The following is a 24,676-nucleotide window of genomic DNA, read 5'->3' as shown; positions in this document are numbered from 1 at the left end:
ATTCAGTTTGCAATGGAGGACCAGGAAGAAACTGTTTCTAGTAGATAGGTTTCCCTCGAACTCCATGGAGGGCCAAGAAGCACAGGAGAAGAGGTAATATACTATCCCAGGAACAGCGACTGTAGTAAGATTAGAATAGCAAGATAGGGGGCCGGGGATTTAGCTCAGTGGTTTCGCCCCCTGCTGCACAAGCGCAAAGACCTGAGTTCAATCCCGGGTACCAAAAAAAAAAAAAAAAAAGAATAGCAAGATAGGGACCAAGGTTAGCATCTCAAAGTTAAGGTCCTTCCCCACACCCACACCCAGATGTCTACATAATTTTTTGCCCTCAGTACGAGTTATCTTGTTTCAAGAGTTCTACGTTTATGGCTTTCCATACAACCATGAAGTCATACTTCTCAAGGCAATTTAATGCTGACCTTTGGCTTGTATGGCCTGTAATCTGGCCCCTCACCAGTCTGTTCATATCATGGCTGGTCCCCAACAAAAATTGTTTTCAAAAAGGAGGATAATACTTCTGGGCATTTTTTCCATAAATGTTCTCACACGTATGTGAGATAGCATACGTAGAAGAATATTCATTACAGCATTGTATCATGGTGACAAATAGAAAAAGATAGGAAAAATTGAAATGTCCATTGTTAGGAAACTGGCTAAATAAATATTGATATGTTTATAAAATAGAAAAACATGCCAAACTTTAAAAGTATAAGGCAGTTCCATACATCCTGATAGTCTTCAAGTTAATGCTGAGAGGGAGAAAACTGGGCATAGAGCTGTATGTATGATGTTACCATTTGTGTAGAAAAAGGAACAGAACACATTCATATGCAATGGATATCTCTAGAAGAATGCACAAGTTCAAGGATTTCCCTCTGAAGAGGATAATCAGGTGTGAAGGAAAGAGGTAGAGATTGACTTTTTACATACACAGTATATCTCTTGAACTTTGAGCCATGAACTTTTGTTACCTAGTTAAAAACTAATGAGCAAATAAAAAAATAAAATCCAGTTTTTAAAAACCTATTGTATGGGATTGTCTCGAAGATTAAGTGAGTCATATATATGGTTTAATGCAGTGCTTGTCATATGGTAAGTCTGTAATACTGAACGATAACCTTTGTTTCTACTTCTTTCTCACCAGTTCCGTAATTACTGTTGGGAGGGTTCCCATGATTTATTTTCTTCTCCTGGGCCAAGGATTGTCAATTTGAGTGGGTCTGTGAACAATTTGAAATTGTATACCAAATTTTGTGTAAATACCAAACTTTCTAGATTCTAGAAAGAAGGTCTGTGACTTTCATCAGATTCTTTCTCTCTCTTTTTCTCTTTCTTTCTTTCTCTTCTTTTCCTTCCTTCCTTCCTTCCTTCCTTCCTTCCTTTCTTCCTTCCATTTCACTTTTGAATCCAGGTGGCCTTGAATTTGCCATATAGCCCAGACTGGCCTCAAACTTGCAGTTTTCCTACCTTAGCCTTCCAAGCTCTGGGATCACAGGTGTGCACAACTACACTCAGCTTCATTAAATTTTCAGAGGAGGATCTCATGACTCTAAAAAGTTAAGACACATTAACCTAAGCTGTTATGCTGTTATATGTTTCAACTAGAACATTGTCTGCTGTCAGTTTTGTAGCAAGGAAAGACTATAACTTGGATCTTCTCTAGGTCCAAGTATTTTCTAATTTTGTCATGCTTTGGTTAAGTAATTTAAACTCTCTAGGTCTCAGTTTCTTACCTGTAAAAATGATGTGATTGATCTGATAAACACAGTTACCCTTCTTTTTTTTTGGTACCAGGGATCGAACTAGGGACCTTGTGTTTGCTAGGCAGGCAGCAGAACCACTGAGCTAAATCCCCAGCCCTAGTTACGTTTCATTTTGAAAATACTTTAATTTTATCTAAATTTAAATTAGAAATGTTATTATAAAACAAGGAAAAAACCCTTATCCTGAGAATGGTCCTTAGGCAAAGACCGAAATTTAAACCAAGGGAATGAAATTGCAAATTTTGTACATAAGCATATGCAAGTCTGATTCCACTTTGAATCTCCATAATTTATTTTCGTACCAGAAATAAATCTACCTTGCTAATGAGATAGGGCTGTTTAAGAATCTCCAGAGGACCTGTGAAGCAGAGGTGGCATCTCTAAAATCTCTTCTTCCTCAAGCTCTTTTCTCTGCTTTGTTTTGTGGAAAGGAGAGAAATGTAGATACAACCCTCTGGTTTGTAATTCTATATTTGATCATGATTGATAATTATCTGTTACTAATTTTCATAAATTAGAATTATGACTACTAATTTGGTATTACCTCATACATCTCGAGTTGTACATTAGTTATTCACACAGTTATATAATCCAGATTCTCAAAATCATTTGTCCCAAATCTGTGTTGTAGTAAATTTAGCCCACTTCTTCAGAAACTTCATAGAAAATGGAATTTTTGGTTGATAAGGTAGCTCAGGGTTAATAAGAGTATTTTCAGCAAGCACATGAGGATAAGGGCATTTCAGATAGAGTGCAGAGGTACCTGGATTTTGGGTCTTAGTTCTGTCTCAAATTAGCTGTGCTCTTGGGTTAGTCATTTAACCTGCATTCTTGTTTCCTCCACTGTGAAATTATAATAATTAAAGCACCTACCATATAGCGTTATCATAGGATTAAGTGAGATAATACATGTCCAAACTGCATTATATTTGGAATGTAGAAAACATTCAATAAATGTAGTTCTTTTTTTTCTTATTGTTATTGAAGGCATAGAGATATGAAACACCATGACCACTCTTACAGACTTAAGGAGTTAGGTCTTCCTTATTATTTCTTTAAGACATAAATCCAGTATTATTTCCCTGGTACAGCCTTTCCATATCCCACAGTTGTATAGCTGCATTCACCTCCTTTTGCTTGTGACTTTCATTTCTCTTGCTACTTAACAATTAGACCTTCCATAGTAAAAGCTGCATATTATTCCTAACAAACATATTTTGAGTACCTGAACATGTCAGGCATATACTAGGTTAATAATATAAATAAGGTCTCTATTCTCTTGAAGCTTAAATTCTAGATGAGAAAACAAAATATAAATATGTAGTTTTTTATAGTAATTAAAGAAAAGAACAGAAAAGCTAATGGATATAGGGTGATATGGCCTTGGCCGTATAGGATTTTTTTGGTACCAGGGATCGAACTCGGGACCTTGTGCTTGCGAGGCAGGTGGTGAAACCTCCATATAGGATATTTAGGGAAAACCTTCAAGAGGTAGCATTAGAGCCGACACCTGAAGGATGAGCCCCTTGCATTGAATATAATACTCTTATGCCTCAGCTTCACCTGCTTACAATTTTGATTGTGTTCATGGTCATTTCTTCAAGTTTATCTTAGAATTCTAGTTGCTGAGTTTTAGTTTGTGTGCATATTCCTTATCTATTTGTGCTTGGATATACCTTTGCTTTCTCTCTTTCTCTTCACATGAGTGAGCTCTCTAGCTGATTTGTTTGAATCAGAGAGAGAGACAGAGAGAGACTGAGACTCATTGTGCAGCCCAGTCTGGCCTCTAACTAAAGATTTTCTTGCCTTAGCCTCCTAAATACTGGGGCTACAGATGTTTACCACCATAACCGGCTGAATCTTTATTTGTGTTTTTTTTTTTAATTTTTTTTGAGATAGGGTCTTTCTTTGTAGTTCAGGCTGGCCTTGAACTCACTATGCAGGCCAGGCTGGTCTTGAACTTGCAGCAATCCTCCTGCTTCCAAGCCTCCCAAGTGCTGGGATTACAGGTGTGCACTACCATGCTTGGCTGAATCTTCTTTATCCATTTTTTTTTGTTTTTTTGTTTTTTTGGTACTGGGGGTCGAACTTGGGACCTTGCGCTTGCGCAGCAGGTGGCGAAACCACTGAGCTAAATCCCCGGCCCCATTTATCCATGTTTTAATTTGATACTCAGGGTTTTAAGGCAGAGAACTATCATTCATCTACATTTCTCTTTATGTGTAGTGTTGCACTTTCTCGGTACATAATAATTCTGCAGGCTGACGGCCTCTTACTTGGATCAGTCCACCTCTGCTGAGGTGAATAGTCTGTACCTCTTTGCTTTCACTAGCCTGCTCGGGTAGTCTCATTCCTCTACCATTTGTTACAGTTTACTTGGGAAATAATTGAATGGTTGGAGGATACAGCAGGATCGAGCATCATTTTTATGGCAAAATTTACTGACAAAATCTCCTTTTCTGTATTTTTTTTTAATTCTCCAATTGAAGACCAGCATGAGCTGCATAGTAAGATCTTGTTTTTCAAAGAAAAAAAAAAGTAAAAACAGGCCTGTTTTCTGACATGTTTTTCTCTTTGAGATCAGTGAGGCAAATGGCAACTGACTTTGGATTGCGTGTAAAGATCAGAGAACCCATTGTGCCTTTTTTAGAATCCAGAGACCAATTCTTAATTCAGGAGATAATGAAGTGGGCAGTCAAAATTTTTAAAAGGGAGAAGAACAGAAAGTATGAAAGATAGATACAAAACACAAGATAATCTGGGCCAGGGATTTAGCTCAGTCGTTCTGCAGCCTGCCTCACAAGCGAAGGTCCCAAGTTCAATCCCCGGTACAAAAAAAAAACAACACAAGATAATCAAGTATATTAGAGTTGAGAATTAAATATAATTTTATTAAGATAGTACTTATATTTTAATTACAAAAGGATTTCATGATCAATGAAAAGGTTCAAAGCCCTAAAATGAAGAAACAATTCTCAAGTCACAACCAAGGAAAACCTAAGAGACATTATAATGGGCAGCGTATGCAATGTGTGGTACCTTGCAATGGAAGAGGGACATTAGGAAAAAACTGAGGAAATCTGAATAAAACATGGAGATTAGTGAACAACAGTGATAACAAAGCAGGAAAACAGTGAAGAGAATGCTGAGTAACCTGCCCATGGTAACAGTGTGTCCTCACATCATAGAATTTGAATCAAAGGAGTCTCATTGCAAAATGTTCATCATTACAGAGGGATTGCTTACGCTTAAGGAGAACTACAGAGCAGCACGTGCCAGAGATAGAAGTCCAAGTGAAACATAGAAGATGGCCTCCTTGAGCAACCAAGAGTGTCAGTTATACCCGAGGCATTCTCAGCAGTAGCAAGCTCCTGTGGTGGGTTTCCAAGCAGAGCTGAGACAGGTGTTCATAGCTGAGACCTCGAGAGGTAGAGTATGGGAACATTAAGACTCTACCTGCTGTCTGTGAAACTTGTAAACACCTTGCATTGTCTCTAGGAGAACCCGAAATCATACCTTTATAGCTGTCTCCTAGGTTTTAAGGCTCCTGAAATTTTGTTGTTGATGCTGGATTTGGTGGAACAGCAATCATGACTGTGGGCAAGAGCAGCAAGATGCTACAGCATACTGACTACTGAATGTGATGATGCATCCTGCAAAATGGCCAGATCTTCATTGGCACCTTTAAGGCTTTTGACAAGTGCATATTAATTTGATCCTCTATGATAGTGATGAGTTCAGGAAGATCAAGCCAAAGAATGCAAAACAGCCAGAGCGTGAAGAAAAGCGGGTTTTGGGTCTGGTCTTGCTGCGTGGAGAGAACTTGATATCCATGACTGTGGAAGGGCCACCACCTAAAGATACTGGCATTGCTTGGGTACCACTTGTTGGAGCTGCAGGAGGTCCTGGGATTGGGAGGCCAGCTGGTGTACCAATTCCCCAGGCTCCTGCTGGATTAGCAAGCCCTCTCTGAGGAGTTGGGTGTCCATCCCAGCAGGTAAGGGGAAGGGGTACTGTGGCAGCTGCTGCTGTAGCTGTAACTGCCAGCATTGCTGGAGCCCCAACCCAGAACCCACCAGGAAGGGGGACTCCACCCCCTCTTGTAGACAGAGCAACCCCACCTCCGGGCATTATGGGTCTTCCACCTAGTATGAGACCACCCATGGGCCCGCCATTTGGGCTTCCTCCTGTTCGAGGGACACCAATAGGTATGCCCCCTGCAGGAATGAGACCCCTCCACCAGGAATTAGAGGCCCACCTCTCCCAGGAATTTGCCCACCAAGACCCTAAGATACTGTTGATCCATCTCAGTTACTTTTTTCCCCACAGTGCATCTTGTGAAATTGTGTAGATTGTTGGAGTTTTTTGTTCCCTCTTTCTGCATTAATAATAGCTAATAATAAATGCATAGAGCAACTAAAAAATAATTCTGCAGCATACTTCATTGCAAGCACTGGGGATATGTTAGTCACTATAATAGGTGATCTGGGAATTCTAAACAGTAGTCAGTTCAGAAATTACCCAAATATTATGGGCAAAAGTAACATTACTGAAGAGAAATGTAGCTCTCCCAAAGTTAGGTCACACCTGAAAAAAACATCATGCACTCTTCTTTTTTGCCTTGTACCTTGTGGCAGAACAATGATTTTCAAATCACTCTTTTGAGAGTTCATCCATGCTGTTACTCCTCAAGTAGAATATTCTTGATAATTTTGTGACTGCTATAAGGAAATGGCCCTCTATTGTACTTCCTTAGTCAGTGAGGTAGATTGCCTTTTCTTGAATTGAAGAGCCTTATTGGAAGTTTAAAGGTGAGGGTATACTTTTCCATGAAGTCTAGGTTCCTTAGAGTCCACAGTAAGGTGTGGAATACATGAACGAGGAGTTGAATAGAGTCATTGATTATCAGAATTAAGAGCCAGTTCTCTTCCAAGATGGCTTTGTTGCATAAATCTCTTAGCAATGATTTCTTTCTTTCTTTCTTTTCTTTTTCTTTTTTTTTTTTTTTGGTACCGGGGATTGAACTCAGTACCTTGCACTTGCGAGGAAGGTGTGGTGCTACTGAGCTAACTCCCTGGCCCAGCAATGATTTCTTTCTGAATGCCCATATCCCCCATTGTTCTCTTGACAGTAAAGAAAAATGAGAAAGAAAGGCAGAGCCCCCCAAACTGTCTTAGCCATTGGATTTCTGGGCTTTCAGACTGTAGTGGCCACATTGTTTATTTGTGTGGTTAGGATTTCCACAGAGAAAGAGCACATGGATTTTTTTTTGCTCTTCCTCTCGTTGGGTGTCAATCTGAAACAGAATTAAAGAATATTTTTTTTCTGGTACTGTGCTGGGGACCAGCTTGAAACTGTGCTAAGCAGGCTATAAAATATTATTAAATTGGCTTATGAATTAGCTATTAATTAAATTATGAGTCTGTTCTTGGCTCATCTAGCAAGCCAGATGAGTCTTTGGCTGGCATGCAGAAACAGAACTCCCTATGCCAATGGTCACAATTGAGATCTCAGTGGTCAGTGAGATAGCAAGATAACACTGCAGCTGAAGACTTCAGGACTCTTGTGAAGCCATTCTCCCAGAACAAATGTTAGCTAAGAAAACAAACAGGTTACTTGTTAATTATGACCTGTCTTACCTATCTTTCGCAGGAATGCATTGTTCTTCCCTTTTCATAAGCCTGGCTCCCATCAGTATTTTAGTCCCTGCTCCTGCGTTTGCCTTTACACCCCTTGCAATGTTGTGTGATCAATACTGGCAAGCCTCGTGGCCTTAGTCTTTTTCTTTTTTTTGGTACCGGGAATCGAACTCTTGCAAGGCACGTGGCGGACCACTGAGCTAAATCCCTGGCCCAAAAGCCTGTCTTTATTATTTATTTATTTATTTATTTATTTATTTATTTATTTTTGGTACCGGGGCTCGAACTTGGGTCCTTGAGCTTGTGCAGCAGGCAGCAAAACCACTGAGCTAAATCCCTGGCCCTAGTCTTGCAGAGTTTAGGCCCTACTTTTGTTTTTTAGACAGAGTCTGGCTATATACCCCAGTCTGGCCTCAAACTCACAGCAGTCCTCCCGAAATTCCCGAGTGCTGGGATTATAGGCTCGTGCCACCACTCCAGGCTCTTTTTGCTAAACTATAAATGATTAGTCTCAAAATGATGCTGTTGGGCTGGGAATTTAGCTCAGTGGTTCCGATGCCTGCCTTGCAAGCGCAAGGTCCCGAGTTCGATCCCGGGTACCAAAAAACAAAACAAACAAAATGATGCTGTTACTTACCTGGCACAATAGTACATACTGTTAAAAAAAATCTATAGCATAAGTGAAAATAACACACATTATTACCAGCTGTAAATCTGAGGAAATATAAATTTCATTATGTATATATATTTTTTTTCATTCTTGTTTGTTTTTTGAGATAGGGTCTCACTATGTGGCCCAGGCTGATCTCAAACTCAAGGTGATCCTCCTGCCCTAGCCTCTCAAGTGCTGGAATTATGGGCATACACCACCACACTTGACACTCCCAACACATTTTAAAGCAGTGGTTCTCAATATGTGGTATATAATCTTGTGAGAGTCCCTGATACCACTTCACAGGGTCTGTGAGGTCAAAGCTCCTCTGATAAAAATACTAAGATACTGTTCACTTTTTTAAAATCATGTCTACATTTGACTTATGGTACATAAGCAATGATAAAAATGCTAGCACCTTACCATGAATCAAGGTAGTAGCACCAAACTGTTGTCTTTGTATTCTCCATTGTCATATTCTTGGATTTTAACTTTTTTCTATTTTCAAATAGAATGCTCTTAAGGATGCCATTAAAATTACTAACTTTAGGGGCCAGGGATTTAGCTCAGTGGTTCCGCCACCTGCCTCAAAAGCACAAGGTCCCGAGTTCAATCTCTGGTACCAAAAAAAAAGAAATCTGCTGTAAAATTACTAACTTTAAGTTGGGTATGATAGCGCACACCTGTCATCTCAGCACTCTGGGAGGCTGAAGCAGAAAGTTGACAAATTTGAACCCAGCCTGGGCAACTTAGACTCTGTCTCAAAAAATAAAAAGACCAAGGAATGTAGCTCAGTGTGAAGACCCTGAGTTCAATCCTTAGTACCACAAAAAATTATTAATTTCATTTTATTTATGTATTTTTGGTACCGGGAATCAAACTCAGGACCTTGCGCTTGCAAGGCAGGCGTGGTGCCACTGAGCTAAATCCCCAGCCCTATTAATTTTATTAAATATAATTCCTGGTGTACAGTTTTTTTATGAAATGAGAAATACATATAAAACAGTTTTGCGGGATACTGAAGTGTGGTGATTATCTTGACAGAATACACAAGTTATCTAGTTACTTTTCTCATTGCTGAGACAAAATACTCAACATCCAAAGTTAAAGGAGGTGGGCCAGGGATTTAGCTCAGTGGTTTCACCACCTGCTGCGCAAGCGCAAGGACCCAAGTTCATTCCCCGGTACCAAAAAACAAACAAACAAACCAAAGTTAAAGGAGGAAAGGTTTATTTTGGCTTATAATTTGTAGAGGTTTCAGTCTGTAGTCAGCTGGCCCCAAGTCAGGGTGGTGTGGCAGAGGGGCATCACAGAAGAGAAGCAGGGCAGGCAGAAGGCAGGAAAGCAGCAGCAGCAGCAGCAAATAGCAAGCCCTTTTATATTACATCCAGGCTGTAAGCCTATTGATTGGTAGCACCCACACCCAGAGTGGCGCATTCTCAATCCCAGCATCATACTCTTAATCCACATTCACACACCCTAATCCAGCAGGCACTTTCAAAACTCCCCACCTATGAGTGCATGAGGCTTTAAGGGGACATCTAGATACAAGCCATAATACAAGTGATTGAGTTGCAAATTGAACTAGCCTTTTTTTTTTTTGTAACTGGAGTACTACTTTTACTGAAAAAGAACAACTGAAGACAAACCCTGATTGTTCACGTTTGGCCATTCAACAGACACTTTCTTGAGAAGGAACAAACTGAGCCTGGCACCTCAAGGAAAACTGAGAGTAGAGAAAAAGGCAGGGGTGGGGCTATTTGTTATCAGGATTAAAATTCAAGCCTTTAAGTGAAAATTAGAATTGTGGAAAACTCCAATCTACCACTCTGCGCTTCCTGTCACACTACCTTCAGGATAGACCTCTTATTTGAGCTCCAGACTCTCATGTCTGCCTATCTACATATTTTCCCTACCCACACAAGTGCTTCACAGATTTTCCAAACATGTCCACAGTGGAACTTTTGATTTTTCCATAAAACTTTCTTTCACCCTACTCAAGTTGTTCTCAGTAAATCACCTTCAACCCAGTTCAAACCAAAACTGGAAGTTACTCTTTCTTTTTTCCCACCTCCTATATCCAATCCATTAGCAAGTCTTATGAGTTCTGCTTTCAAAATTCCCTCAAATCTGTCTGCTGTTCTCGATTTTTCATTGCTCAGCCTCCTCCAAACCATTGTCTTTCGTTTTATCTACTGTATCAGCTTTCTGATTGATCTTCTCTTGTTGCCTGTCTACAATTCATCTTCTACACAGCAACAGATGTAAATATAAATTAGTTCATGCTACTTCTTTGCTTAAAATCCTTTAATAAAACCCATTATAGGTCTGGGAATTTAGCTCAGTGGTTCTGCCACTTGCCTTGCAAGCATAAGTTCCCAAGTTTGATCCCTGGTACCAAAAAAACCCCCCAAAACCATTATATTTAGATTTTTAATTTTTTTGGGGGGGGTACCAGGGATTGAACTTGGGTCCTTGCGCTTGGTTGCACAGCAGGTGGTGGAACCACTGAGCTAAATTCCCAGCCCCAAAACCATTATATTTAGGATAAAATCAGAATTCTTTATCTTAGCTTTTGTAAAACTCTTCATGTTTGAGCCTTTATCTGTCTTTATAACCTCACTGTTCCTCTCATTCACTAAATTCCAGCCACGTAAGTTGTCTTTTAATTCCTTAAACATGCCAGGTTCTTTACTACATCAGGGCTCTTGCAAGTAATATTTTATTCCTTTCATACAGTAAGCTTTCTTTCATTCTTCTGGTCTTAGATCAGATGTTACCCTCTGTAATCATTCTATCTAAAGTAGTTTCTTCCTTTTATCTTTTACTTTAGCCTGTTGGTCATTTCTTTTATAGCACCTAAAATGAATTTAATTATTTCATCTATTTTCTTATTTTTATCTCCTTTTTTAGTAAGAAATTAATTTTAGATATGTTATAGTAGAGGTACCTATGGGGACATCACAAAATAAAGACATCTGGTAGGCCATTGTCTAGGACTGAAGCTCTGAGATGTTAGGTACTGTGCTTTGGAAATTACCTGCACATTAAGAATAAATGAGGCCATAGATGTGGGAAAGAGAATGTTTGGCATGAAGAGAAAGCAGACACTAGAATAGAATGTTCAAGAACACCTACATTTAAAGGAACAGAAGAGAAAGGGAAGGTACAAAGAGAATGAGAATGAAGGTATTTTGGAGATCAGAGAAAAGGTGAGTGTAATGTCAGAAAAGCTGAGGGAAGAGAGAGTCCTTCAAGGAAGATGTATTAATCAGCATCAAAATCCTGAGAAGTAAAGTAAACTGAGAAATATCCATTAGATTTAGGACATAGAGACCATGGCAGTAATAGTTTCAGTGAATTGGCAAAAACAAAAGGCAGACTGTAACAGATTGAAGACTGAATGGAAAGGAAAGAATTTGGGACATAGTGAACTTAGAAAGCTGAGTTTGGCCTTAATGGTAAGTGCAGAGAGCTGGAAGAAGATAGAAGATTTATCCTGGGGGGATGGGAGATACCTGAACATATTTTGTGCTGATGGGAAGAAGCCAGTAGAGGATGAAAAGTTGAAGAAACAGGAGTGAAAGGAATAAGATTGATGAAGATAGTCCTCAAGAAGGTGAAAGATAATTTGACCCAGAGTACTGGTGAGGGAGAAAGAGATAGGAGAGGATGGATGTCGGTAAGTTTATAGGTTTTAGTATCAAGAAGTTGAAAGTTGGGGCCGGGGATTTAGCTCAGTGGTTCTGGCGCCTGCCTTGCAAGCGTAAGATCCTGAGTTTGATCCCCAGTACCAAAAAAAACCCAAACTGGAACGTTGTTTTCCATCTAATGATTTTATTTTTTTTTCTGTGAAATTAATAGAAATGAGAATAAGGATAGATGTTATAATTGAACATTGGAGAAGAGTGGAGAACATCCGGACAGCTAATATGGAGATGAGAAGAAAAGTCTGAGTAAGGAAGCATGCCAGAATCACTAGGTTGTATTGATCTATCTGAATACCTGGGTTGTTTTCAACAGTCATAGAGTCCAAGCTTCTGGACAACTACTTGGGTAATGGTAGTTTTGAATGTCTGAATATGGTTTCTTTTAAGTCTTTTTTTGGGGGGTGGGGGGGTACCCGGGATCAAACTCAGGACCTTGTGGGAGGCAGGCAGCGGCACCACTGAGCTAAATCCCTGACTGTAAGTCTTTAGTGTGTGTGCCTGTTATGGTTGAAATTAAACTGTTCCCTGGCCGGGGATTTAGCTCAGTGGTTTCACCACCTGCTGTACAAGTGCAAGGACCCAAGTTTGATCCCCGGTACCAAAAAAAAAACCAAAAAAAAAAAAGAAATTAAACTGTTCCCTAAAGTCTCATGTGTTTGGAGATGGAACCCGGTCAGAAGAGGTGGGCCACTGAGGGTGTGACCTGGAAGGGTGCATTCTTGTCCCCAGCAACTCCTTAATCTTTCTGCTTCTTGGTTACCATGAAAACAGCTTTCTCTGTAATGCCCTTCCACTATGATATTTCTGTCTTGGAGCCAACCTGAATCCCCTGAAACATAAACCAAATTAAACCTCTCTTCCTTTAAGTCATGGGTGTTGTGTTTTGTGTCCCAGAAATGAGAAAGCTGACTAAAGCACACAGTTGGTACTGAGTCTAGGATCTTTGCTGTGACTATACCTGACCATGTGGTTTAGAAGCTTTGGAAGTTGTGGGATAAATTTGGAAAGTTTGGAAAAGCAAGCTAGAAAAGCCAAAAACAAACCAAAAAAATCCTCATAAAACATCTATTAATCAGTTAACAAAAATACTGAGATAACATGAACCTAACCCTTTATGCCCTCTAGGAACAGTGATTGGCATTGGCAGATTCATTGTTTCAACTTTATAGAATATAAGTATCTCAAGTAATAAGAGTCAGTGTATTTTATGTATTTATCTTCAAGAATGTTAAAGTACCTTATAGACATTTAGTTCATTCATCAGCTCTTCCAGAATTGACTGGTAGACAGTGGATTATTTGTTATTTGGAAGGATAGAGAGAAAATTTAGTTAGGAGGTATTCATACTGTAGTAATACTGTTGATTCTTAGTAAATTTTTGTTTAGTAAATACGTAATATTCTGTCTTCGGATGTAAAAGGATCAGCTTGCTAATCATGGTTATGTTTGATTGATCTGCTTTAGAACTCATTTGAATATTCTCTATTTAACTGTCATGGGAAAAGGTGAAAAGCCAAGAATTTTGAAAAGCAGTAAGAGGTTTTTGGCAGAAAAAGTACCAAGAAGAGAGAAGTAATCATAGTGGCTATTATTACATACCACAAACATAAAAACAATAATGATGTAAGTTGCAGGATGTGTGGAATTTGACCATTATATTGAAAACAACTATTCAAATTTATATTACAGGAACTTTTCTCAGCTTCAACATTGCATGTAGACTTTTGTCTAGGGGTCAGAGATGTAGCTTAGCAGTGCCACGCCTCCCTGGCAAGCTCAAGGTCCTGAGTTCGATTCCCAGTACTGGAAAAAGAAATAGACCTTTGTCAAGATCCTGTTAGTTCTCCTTTTTATGATTTATCAGATCTATCCTTTTCTTTTTTTTATATGATCATAATCTGGAAATGCAGATTTTGTGTTTTTTGGATTTCTTTTTTGGTACCAGGGATTGAACTCGGGGCCTTGTGCTTGCGAGGCAGTGGAAATGCAGATTTTAACCTCTTAAAGATTGACTTTAAATTGCTCTCCTTTCTTCTAGCTACATCCTCCCTTGGATATATCAGTTACACAGGGTAAACATCTTCCCTTGACATGTTTTTATCACATCATTCTGCAGAGATATGACAGTACTATCCTACTTAGAAACTTTCTGTGGCTGCTAGTTATCTATTTTTAAATCAGTATAAACCGGTTGTTTCTTGAGGGATCTTCTCCTATAGCCCTTCTTCCCTACTTCCCCATAATTGAAGTCATTATCTTAGATGTGAATTCCCTCATCATATTATTGCCAAACATATAAAATTGCCTGCATCTAGTTTTCCTTTTCTCCTGAATTATTCAGAGGAAGAAATATTAGGATATAGACATCTTGGGAGGGGCATATTTTGTCTACCTCACATTTATTTTTCTTTTAATATAAACAAAACTGTACATGCTCATTCCAAAACAAAAAACAAAAAAAAACAGGTCAGCAATTCAGGGATTGTTTAAGCCTGTTTATCTCTTAGTGCAACTAGAGATACTGTATAGTTGACTCTGCATATCCCCTACTTCTTCTATGGATTCAACCAACTACAGATTGAAGATATATATATATAATATATATATATATATATATTATATATATATTTTTAATCACATCTGAATATTTGCAGGCCCTTTTTCTTATTATTATTCCAAAAACAATACAATAGAATAACTATTTACATAGCACTTTTACATTGTATTAGGTATTATAAATAATTAAAAAATGGGCCAGGGATTTAGCTCAGTGGTTCTGCTGCTTGCCTTGCAAGCACAGGTCCCGAATTTGATCCCTGTACCAAAAAATAAATAAACAAATAATTAAATAATCAAACAATGACTTAAAGTATATGAGTGGAAGCTGGACATGGTGGCACAAGCTTATAACCTCAGCACTTGGAGGGCCTGAGGCAAGAGGATCTGATCTCAAGTTCAACCCTAGCCTGGGCAACTTAGTGACTTAACAAGAACCTGTCTCAAAATTTAAAAGAAAAAAAAATTTTTTTAAGGCTATAGATGTAGCTCAGTGTGAAGGCCTTGGGTTCAATCCCCAATACTGGTAGAAATAAATAAAATATATGGGAGGATGTGTATAGGTTCTATGAAGTACAGTGAAGCAATGCCCCCTCCCCTAAATCTCCCCCCCTCTTCCCTTTAGCTGTAACTCCTTGTTCTGGTACAGATAAAATAGACAACTGTGTCCTATAAACAACAGTTTATGATACTCTGTTCTCATATGATTTATAAGACATTATCTTCTTTCAAGGCAAAGTTAAAAAACTATCTGTCCTTGTCCTGTTCTGTTAAACTCACTTTCTGCATCATTAGAAAAACCACCCCCTTCAACAAAATGTATAAAAGCTGGGACTTCTCTTTATTCAGTGCTTCTCCTTTGAACAAGAATTCATTGAGCAGGTGTATACCTTAAACCTGAAATAAAGTCCTGTTTCAGTCCATGAGTCTCTCCAGTCTCTTGCATTCCTGCAACAACAGTAGTGTGTCATTTTATATAAGCACTTGAGCATCTACAGATTTTGGTAGGAGGAGGAGGGAGCATCCTGGAATCAATCGCCCATGGATAGTTTAAGACAACTGTACTTAGTCCACGTGGAACAAGAAGGGAGGGATTCTGAACATTTAAGGCATTTAAGTTACATTAAAAGTCTAACTAACTAAAGTCAGACAAATAAAAGTATCATCTTCCAAATAAAATTAGTGGAGAAGAGGAGTGCCCTAAAACTCTGGACAAGTTTTAAAATTTCTCTAGATCCTGGCTTCTTTAGCTGTACAGTAAGAAAATCAATTAGTTTATCTTTGAAATTATTGTTCTTGTTAATATATAAAGGCTAGTGTCTCTAAAAATTGATCAAAGAAATTAATAGATAACATACAATAGTGTTTGTAAAGAAATTAATAGATAACATACAATAGTGTTTGTTCTTTAATCTGGTTAATGTATAGCCTTCCTTCAGGATTTGGTCAGTTATGTTGTCGTAAAAGACTGAGGACCTATCATAGATCAAAGGTGACTAAGGAAGACAACCAAATACAGTATGGAGCCGGGCATGGTGGTGCACAACTGCAATCCCAACACTTGGAAGTCTGAGGCAGGAGGATCCCCTTGAGTTCGAGGCCAGCCTGGACTACATAGTGACTTCAAGGCGAGCCTGAACTGCATAGCAAGACCCTGTGTCAAAAAAACAAACAGACAGACAAACAAACATCCAAATATAGTGTGGAATACTGGATTGGATTTTAGAACTGAAAAAGGACATTAATGGAAAAACTACGGTGGTGCTGTACTAATGTCAGTTTCTTAATTTTGATAATTACCATGATTTTATAAAGATGTTAACATTAGAGGAAGCTGGATGATATTTATATGAGAACTATCTGTACTATCTTTGCAACTTCTAAAATTATTTTTAAATTATTTTAAAACAATAATAACAGTAATAGTGGAGAAGCAAGCTGCAGAGTGGGAGTTATTTGCAAGATTTATAACCACAAAGGACTCATATTTAGAATATTGCATAAAAATAACTCATACAAATCAATAACAGAAAGGCTGATAACCCAATAGAAAAATAGAAGATTTGAAAGATCATTTCACATAAGAGGATATCCAGGTGGCTAATAAGCACTTGGAAAAGCACAAAGTTCTAGTTTTTCTAAGTTGGAATTTTTTTTCTGGCAATACTGAGAATTGAACCCAGAGCCTTTGCACTGAGCTGTATCCCCAGCCCCTTGTGCCTCCAGATAAATAGATAGATAGATAGATAGATAGATAGATAGATAGATAAATAGATAGATTTTTTTTTTTTTTTTTTTTTGTACTGGGGATCGAACTCTGGACCTTGCACTTGTGAGGCAGGTGGCAGCATATAGATCTTTTTTTAAAAAACAGGATCTCATTAACTTGCCAGGCTGGGCTCTAACTTGTGATCCTCCTGCCTCAGCTTCCCAGAGTGCTGGGATTGCTAGTATGCACTACTGTGCCTGGTTTCCAAGCTGGAAATCTTGTGCGTTATTGGAGAGAATATAAAGCGGTACAGCTGCTATGGAAAACAGTATGGCAATTCCGTATCCAGAGCAGAGACTGAGCCAGTGGTCTGAAGGGATAGGCCAAGCCAAACCCCCAGCCACCAAGCACCAGTGCCCTGGCCCATATACATGGCCTTGAAGGTAGAGCCAGGTGGCCTCAGATTTACCGAAGCTCACACCAGCAGGTGAATGAGGATATGCCTCTGGACCACAAAGAATTTTGTTCGACACCTCCCCAAGTTAACTTTTTTGATTAAATGTATCTGAGATTGTATATTCCTTCCATGAGGAATAAAGTGACCTTTAAAGCAAAAAAAAAAAAAAAAAATACACCAATTCCTCAAAAAATTAAAGAGTCACAAAGAACAGTTACTAGGGGCTGGAGGTAGGAGGTAAATAGAAAATTGTTTTTCAATGAGTATAAAGTTTCAGTTTGAGATAATAAAAAAGTTTCGGAGATAGATAGTGGTAACGATTGCACAAAAGTGTGAATGTACTTAAAGCCATTAACCTGTGAAGTTAAAATGATTAAAATTTTAAAATGGTTAAAATAATCTTATGTATATATTTACCAGAGGAGCCAGGGATTTAGCTAGGTGGTTCCACAACCTGCCTCGGAAGCATAAGATCCTGAGTTCAATCCCCAGTACCAAAAAAAAAAAAAAAAGGATTAAGTGATATATTTACCAGAGGGTTTTTTTTTAAATGTATGATTGTAGTGGTGGTGAGATACAGATTAAAATCACAATGTGACACAATTATCTAGAGTGCCAAAAAAAGAAAAAAAGACCAAGGATACAAGCAACTGAAACACTGATTTCCTGATATATATATGAAATTGGCATTATCTGTTTAGCTGAACTTGTACATTCTCTGTGACCCACAAATTCCACTCCCATGTATGCATCCAACAAATATCATTTTATATAGCTCCCAACTAAAAATAACCAGAAGGCCCATCAGCAAAAGAATGGATTCAATAAACTGTGACAACAGTATTCATGCAATTTCCTGCAATAAAAATAACCGACTACCAAGTATGACAAACTTGGATGACTCTTTAAAACATATTGGATAGAAGAATATACTTAAGAGTACATATTTATGACATTTACAACAGGTTTAGAATAGGCAAAAGTGATCAGTAGTCACAAGGGTAAGACTAGAGATTACCCTTAGGGAGGGGGAGAGCAGTGGCTGAGAGGGAGCATTCGGCGAGGCTTTATGATCCTGCAAATGTTCTATTTCCTTATCTGTGAGTGGTTACATAGGTGTGTTGAATTTTTGAAATTTATCAAGCAGTAACTTCCTGATTTGTGTACTTTTTACAGATAACTTATTGTCCATTAAAAAGTTTCTTTAAAAAACATAGTGGGAAATTCATACTTTTATCTAATGACATCATACTTCATTATTTTATTTCCATGTATCTTCCACCCCTAGTTCTGTAGTAAAACTGAGGGCTCCAAATATAAATTCCTCCTCATTCTTATTCTTCTTGTTTTCAAATTTAAGAAGTTTTCCAGTTTAAGATGAACTTCTCTATGAGGGCATTTTATCTGGAGGTGCTAACTGTGCTGCAAACTGAACCCTGACCCAAGTGGAGCTGTATTCACTGTTTCAGGGGGATTGAGGATTTAAGTCCACACTCCACTCCCAGATTCTAGAGGACTTAGCAGGGAGTGGAAATTGTGGCTTAGTGCCAGCTTTAGTACGCTGCAGGCTCTGTATTGCTTAACTGCTTATCCGAGAAACACTGGTTGAATTACTCAGTGGCAAGGAGGTATATTTAGTTTGTTAATACTTATACTTCTGTTTATGGTTTTGTCAATTCTTATTCTTACCAGGTTCTCTTTTTCTTCCTTTTACCCTTAGGTACCCTTAGGTATTGGGGAGGGGTTCTTTCTCTAAGCTAGCTGTTTATTCTTTCATTTGAGTCTTTTTTTTCATTCATCATATATAATACTTATTGGTTTTTACTATATGCCAGTAATTTAGAATATGAAATAAGACACATGGCCACCATTCCACCGCTCCCAGGGCAGAGGAGGTGAGCCAATCCCAGCACCCAGGAGGAGGCTCCCTGGCCGCCATTCCACTGCTCCCAGGGCAGAGGAGGTGAGCCAATCCCAGTGCCCAGGAGGAGGCTCCCTGGCTGCCATTCCACCACTCCCAGGGCAAAGGAGGTGAGCCACGTAGGTGCCAGCAGCACCCCACCCCCTGCCACCGTTGAAATGAGAAGACACATAAACAAGCCTCAAAAACAGACTTCTAGATCACCTACAGCAACCCCAAAGGGAAACGAGATGGAACACTCTTGATACTCAACTACCTAGACTCCCTGAACTGGCAACAAAAGAGGATCTGGAAAAAATGAAATCAGAAATAATTTCTCAGATAATAGCAGAGATTGTGCCCATAGTGCAAGACATGATTAATAAATCTAGAGAAGACACAGATTAAAAAAATAGAGGAGCTGAGGAACATGATGGAATCCCAACATAGGAAACAAATGGAATCCTATAAACAGATTTCCAGAAGGTTAAAAACTCCATTGAAAGTCTACGCAGCAGAATGAACCAATGTGAGGACAGAATTTCAGATATAGAAGATAAGATTGCAATTAGTGACCAGGAAAAGAAAAATTGCTTTAAAATACAAAGGGACCATGAGAAATCAATCCAGCAGCTGCTAGACGATGCAAAGAAGGATAACATAAGACTGACTGGAGTCAATGAAGAAACAGAAGAGAGTGCAGATGACATAAAAAAACTCTTCACAGAAGTGATGGCAGAAAATTCCCAAACGGGAAAAGAACTTGATAGACAGATAAGGGAATCATATAGGACTCCAACTAGCCGTGATCAAAAAAAATCTACACATAGGCATATAATCATTAAGATTCCAGAAACCCAACAGAAGAACAAAATTCTACAAGCAGTGAGAGAAAAGAAACAAATCACATACAAAAGGAAAGCCCATCAGAATCATAGCAGACTTCTCAATGCAAACCCTCAAGGCAAGAAGAGCTCGGAGTGATGTATTTCAAGCCCTAAAGGAAAACAGCCTCCAACCCAGATTGATGTACCCTGCAAAACTATCTTTCAAAATTGATGGAGAAATAAGATACTTTCATGACAAAGAGCACCTTAGGAACTTCATGAATACCAAAGCAGCACTCCAAAAAATTTTAGACAATGCCCTAGGAAAAGACAATGAGGATCACAACCCCAGGAAGCCCAGCAGAATGAATCCATTGGGTGTGACAAATTAAACGCGAAAGGGGAGAATCCAACAAAAAGAAAAAGTCATGACAAGACTTTTAAAACTTTTAACTTCATCTCCCTAATGAGTGTATAATTCAATCTTGTTATTGTACTGATTAGTATTTTTCTGATTATAGTGTTGTACACCTTTCCTTGTGCTGTACTGGCTATTTATCATCTTCTTGTGTCTACTTTTTAATTGGGTTGTCTATTAATGAGCTGTAAGAGTTCTTTATATATTCTGGTCATAGGTTATATACATTGTAAATATGGTCTGTTTAAGGACTACTTTTCTTTTTTTTTTTTTTGGTACCGGGGATCGAACTCAGGTCCTTGCGCTTGCGCAGCAGGTGACGAAACCACTGAGCTAAATCCCTGGCCCAACTTTTCATTTTAATGATGTCATTTAAAGTTCTAAATTTTGATGAAATCTCATTTATCAATTTTTTTTCCTTTATACATCATGGCTTTTGTATCTTAGGAAGTTCTTGCCTACCCTAAATTCATAAACACTTTCCCTTATAATTTCTTCTTAAAGTTTTAGTTTTAGTCTTTCATATTTAAGTTCATAGATCCCTTCAAGTTATTTTTATGTGTGGAAATAAAGGGTTGAGGTTAATTTTTTATATACAGATACCAGGTGTTCTAGTGCCATTTGCTGAAAACTCTTACCTTTTCCTCTGCTCTTGAATTGAGTTTATAGTCTATAAAATGTTAATGTCAAATAATCTTTCAAAACTCAGTGGACCATATATGTGTGGTTCTATTTCTAGATTCTTTGTTTCATTCCAATGATCTATGTCTTTCCTTACACCAACACTGCCTTGATTATTGTAGCTTTAGAGAAAGTCTTAAAATTAGGTACTAAACATCTTCCAACAGTTTTTTTTTTAACTTTTCTAGGTCCTTTGTACTCCTACATCACTTTTAAATTTCAATATCCAACTCTTCATTAATAGCAAGTATACATAGACCTGAATTTTTATATACACCTTGGGTTTTCTAATCCTGCTAAATTCAAATACAAGTTCTAGGGGCTCCTAGAGATTTCTTAGTATTTTCTCTGTAGATGATCATTTCATCTACATATAAAGATTTTGCTTCTACCTTGCCAATCCTATCCTAATTGTGTCATTTTATTGCCAACCTATTTTGATTTAGGCCTATGTTTCAAAGTTTAATGGACAGATGAAGAGTAGGCATATCTGCCCTTGTTCCCCACCTTAGGGAGAAAGCATTGTATCTTCTCCATTCATGTAAGGCGTTTTTGCTGGAAGTATGGAGTACATGTCTTTGATCTGTTGAGAAGGTTCTGTTCTACTTCTAGTCTCCTGATAGCTTTCAGCATGAATAGCTGTAGAATTTAGTCCGATACTTTTTTTCCAACTACTGACAAGATCATATGGCTTTTTCCTTTCCTCTGTTAAAATGATGACTTATGGGGGTGGATCTTCCAATGCTGAACCAACACTGCCATCCCTATAATAAAACCACTTTCCGTTTCCGCTGCCTGCCTCGCAAGCCCAAGGTCCTGAGTTTGATCTCCGGTACCCCCCATCCCCCCCCCAAAAAAAAACGAAGATAGGAGCAATAAAACCACTTTCTACACACTGCCAGATCTGACTTCTAATAGTTTGTTGTGTTAAATTTCTATCTATGTTCATACTTTTTTCTTCTATTATCTTTATCCAGTTTTAAGATTAGCACAATGTTGATTTCCTAAAATGTGGGAGAAGAGTTCCTTTTTTCTGCTTTCAATGTTTGATATAATTTATCAGTTAAAATGTATATGAGCCTGTTGTTGTCATATAGGTAGGTTTTCAAGCTGGGAATATACTTTCTTTAATAGGTGCTAATTTTGTATATTCTCCAGAGTTAGTTTCATTAATTTGTCTTCCAAGGTACTTCTTAGAAGTTGTCAAATTTATTTCAAAAATGTATTTTTGTAATATGCTTTCTATATCCTTTTAAATTCTGTAAAATCTGTGGTAATGTCTCCTAGATCTTGATATTGGAATTTTAAAAATGTATAATTGAAATTGTGTAATAGGAAGAAAAGTTCTAAAGGAGCAGGGGAAGTGGGAGAGGTAGGGGAAAGTAAAGGGAAAAGAAAAAATATGACAAAAGGAACAAAATGGAAACAAAGTCTTTGTAAATAGAGAAGGGTGGAGGGGGTGAAGGGAGGGCAGGGGAAAGGGGGGAAAAAAAAAAAGAACCAAGATACTCATGTAATGGTATAAGATCCCAATGATGAATGTAACTATTTTACACCTAAAATGTACCAATAAACGTAATGAGGGAAAAAAAAGAAATAGGACACATAATCTCTACCCTCAAATTACTTACAGATCCATTGTGGAGGTAGACAATTGTTCAGTTATAGTATCAACAGTGATATGTGGTATGGTAGAGATCAGATGAGTGGATTACTCAGTAACTTGTAGAATTAATTCCTAACCTAGAACAGGAATTGGAAATGTGTACTGAAGGAATTTACAGCTTGGCTGGGAGTTTATAGCTAAAGATGGATGTGCACAAGCAAACATTTAGAGTGGGCAAGGTAGGGGATATGAGGAGCTGAGGCTCTAGAGCTATGCAGAAGCTAAGTCATACAGGGTTGTGTATGTCATCTTGATAGGAGTTTGGATTTTGAGGACAGTGGAGAGCTACAGGGGCATTGTAAACAAGGGAGTGTGATATGGTCATATTTCAAAGCAATCACGCTATATTGGTAATCCTATATAAATAAATTGAATTTAATGAACTGAAGTGGGCCATTACAGGAATGAAATTATTCTGGGCCCATACCCTCAAAAGGTAGTCTCAGGAACATGGACATCATCTCAATGCTGTTAAAAGTGTAGCTGTGCTATAGAGCTCTTGCCTGGCATATGCAAGGCCTTGGATTCAATTCCCAGCAGTGCCTCCAGAAAAGAATCATATGACCTAGTCCAGACTGTAAATCAGAGTGGGATTTAAAAAGATTTGAAATAATTTATTTGAATATTCAAGTTTGGGAAGCACTGATTTAGATAGGTGTGATGATAGGCTTCAGATAGTTGGTATTAAAAAAACAGGTGAGATGGCAAGAGATATTATGGAATACATGTTCTCTATTTAGAATACTTTTCTTAGTCCCCTTCCTTACTATATACCAGGAACTCCTCTGCATCCTTTACCTTTCTGCTGAAATTCAGCTTCTCTGTGCAACACCTCCAATACACACAGTTGATCCCCTTGCCATGTACACTTACCATCCTATACTACATCATAATTTTTACACTTTTATTGTAATTACTTATGTAATTGTGCCTCTCTGCCTAGACTGGACATTATAAAGGCAAGAATTGTCTCTAAAAGATGCCTGGCATATAGTATATTAATAGTAAATACATACTTGTGGTTTGATTAAATGAAGGAATATACCCTGTGTAGAAGAAAGAGTGAATTTGGGTATGTTGGGAAGAAGAATGTACATGTTTTAATTATTAATAATATATAATTTTAAACAATACTGACAAGATATAGATACTGTTCTAAGTGCTTTTTATGTATTAACTTATTTGATCCTCTCAGTAATCCTGTAAGGTCAGTACCCTTAATATCCGCATTCTGCAGATGAGAAAACTTAGGCATGAGAATAAGTAGCTCAGTAAAGTTTGAACAGTTAGTGGTGAAATTTGATCAGGCAATCTGGTACTATTCTGCCATGTATAATTTCTAATTTAATCTCTATAAAAACAGTGTGAGGAAGGTATGATCCTCCTGTTTTACAGATGAAGAAACAAAGGCTCAAAGCCTACCTGAGATACACAGCCAGTAAGTGCTGGAGCTAACCTTCAAGCCATAGTCTGTCCAGCTTTAAAAGCTATAGTCTTCACCAGTAAGGTGATGCCTCCATCTGAGCCTAAAGTCCCTGTGGGACTGGAGTCTTCAGATCACTGAGAGATCAATGCCTAGTGTCATTTAGGTTGCTAAGCAGGAAGGAGAACTTAGGTCCCATTGTTGTGGTAGCATTGGGATTTCTGGTTGGAAGGGGCAAGGAAGATTTTGAGGCCTAGCAATTAGCTAACCTCACAACTGCCCAAACTGAGTTTGAAACTCAGGTGGTTAGGAGCCTTAGCCTCTATAACAAGCTGTAACTTATTAGTGAGAACCTCACTGTTTGTTTGTTTTATATTTGTTTTTTTCCTTATGGCCTCAGAGAAAGAACTAGTTCTAACCTAGTTCATTTTAGTCTAACTAGTCCATTCTTTTCTCCTCCTCTTAGTTTATAATAAGGAAAGTGAAGAAAGTAATCAGGTGACTTGACAACATTTAATAAAACCTCTACAGGAATAAGAGGGCAGGATCACATTGAACCCAGGGCCTTCACATAGAGCTATATCCTAGCCCTTTTTATTTTGAGACAGGGCCTTCCCAGCCTGGGCTTGAACTTGCAATCCTCCTGCCTCAGCCTTCAAAGTGGTAGGATTATTAGCATGCACCACCATACCCAGCTTCCTTTAGTTATGTCTTATTTCCAAACTTCTGAAGTCTGTAGAGAGGAGAGAGATGAATGGCGTGGAAACATAAAGAA

At 38.3% G+C, this 24,676-nt stretch overlaps 1 protein-coding gene and 1 pseudogene across 4 annotated transcripts in view; both read left to right on the top strand.

Annotated features, from left to right (window-relative positions):
* Positions 1–24,676, top strand: part of Ahcyl2 (adenosylhomocysteinase like 2) — a 194,622-nt gene that overhangs the window by 106,353 nt on the left and 63,593 nt on the right. The window lies entirely within an intron of this gene.
* LOC147829612 (small nuclear ribonucleoprotein-associated protein N pseudogene) overlaps positions 1–24,676 on the top strand; it is a 30,553-nt pseudogene extending 5,877 nt beyond the window's left edge. The window contains exon 1 of the transcript XR_015448691.1: positions 1–24,676. This exon is cut by the window's left edge and continues 5,877 nt beyond it. The product of XR_015448691.1 is annotated as a small nuclear ribonucleoprotein-associated protein N pseudogene (transcript).

Source organism: Heterocephalus glaber, unplaced genomic scaffold, assembly GCF_053883595.1.
Source record: "Heterocephalus glaber isolate CG9 unplaced genomic scaffold, H.glaber_assembly_v1.0 deba00000546, whole genome shotgun sequence".
In the NCBI taxonomy this organism is placed as follows: domain Eukaryota; kingdom Metazoa; phylum Chordata; class Mammalia; order Rodentia; family Bathyergidae; genus Heterocephalus; species Heterocephalus glaber.
Note: the sequence above shows the minus strand (reverse complement) of the source record. Positions and strands in the feature narration are given on the sequence as shown.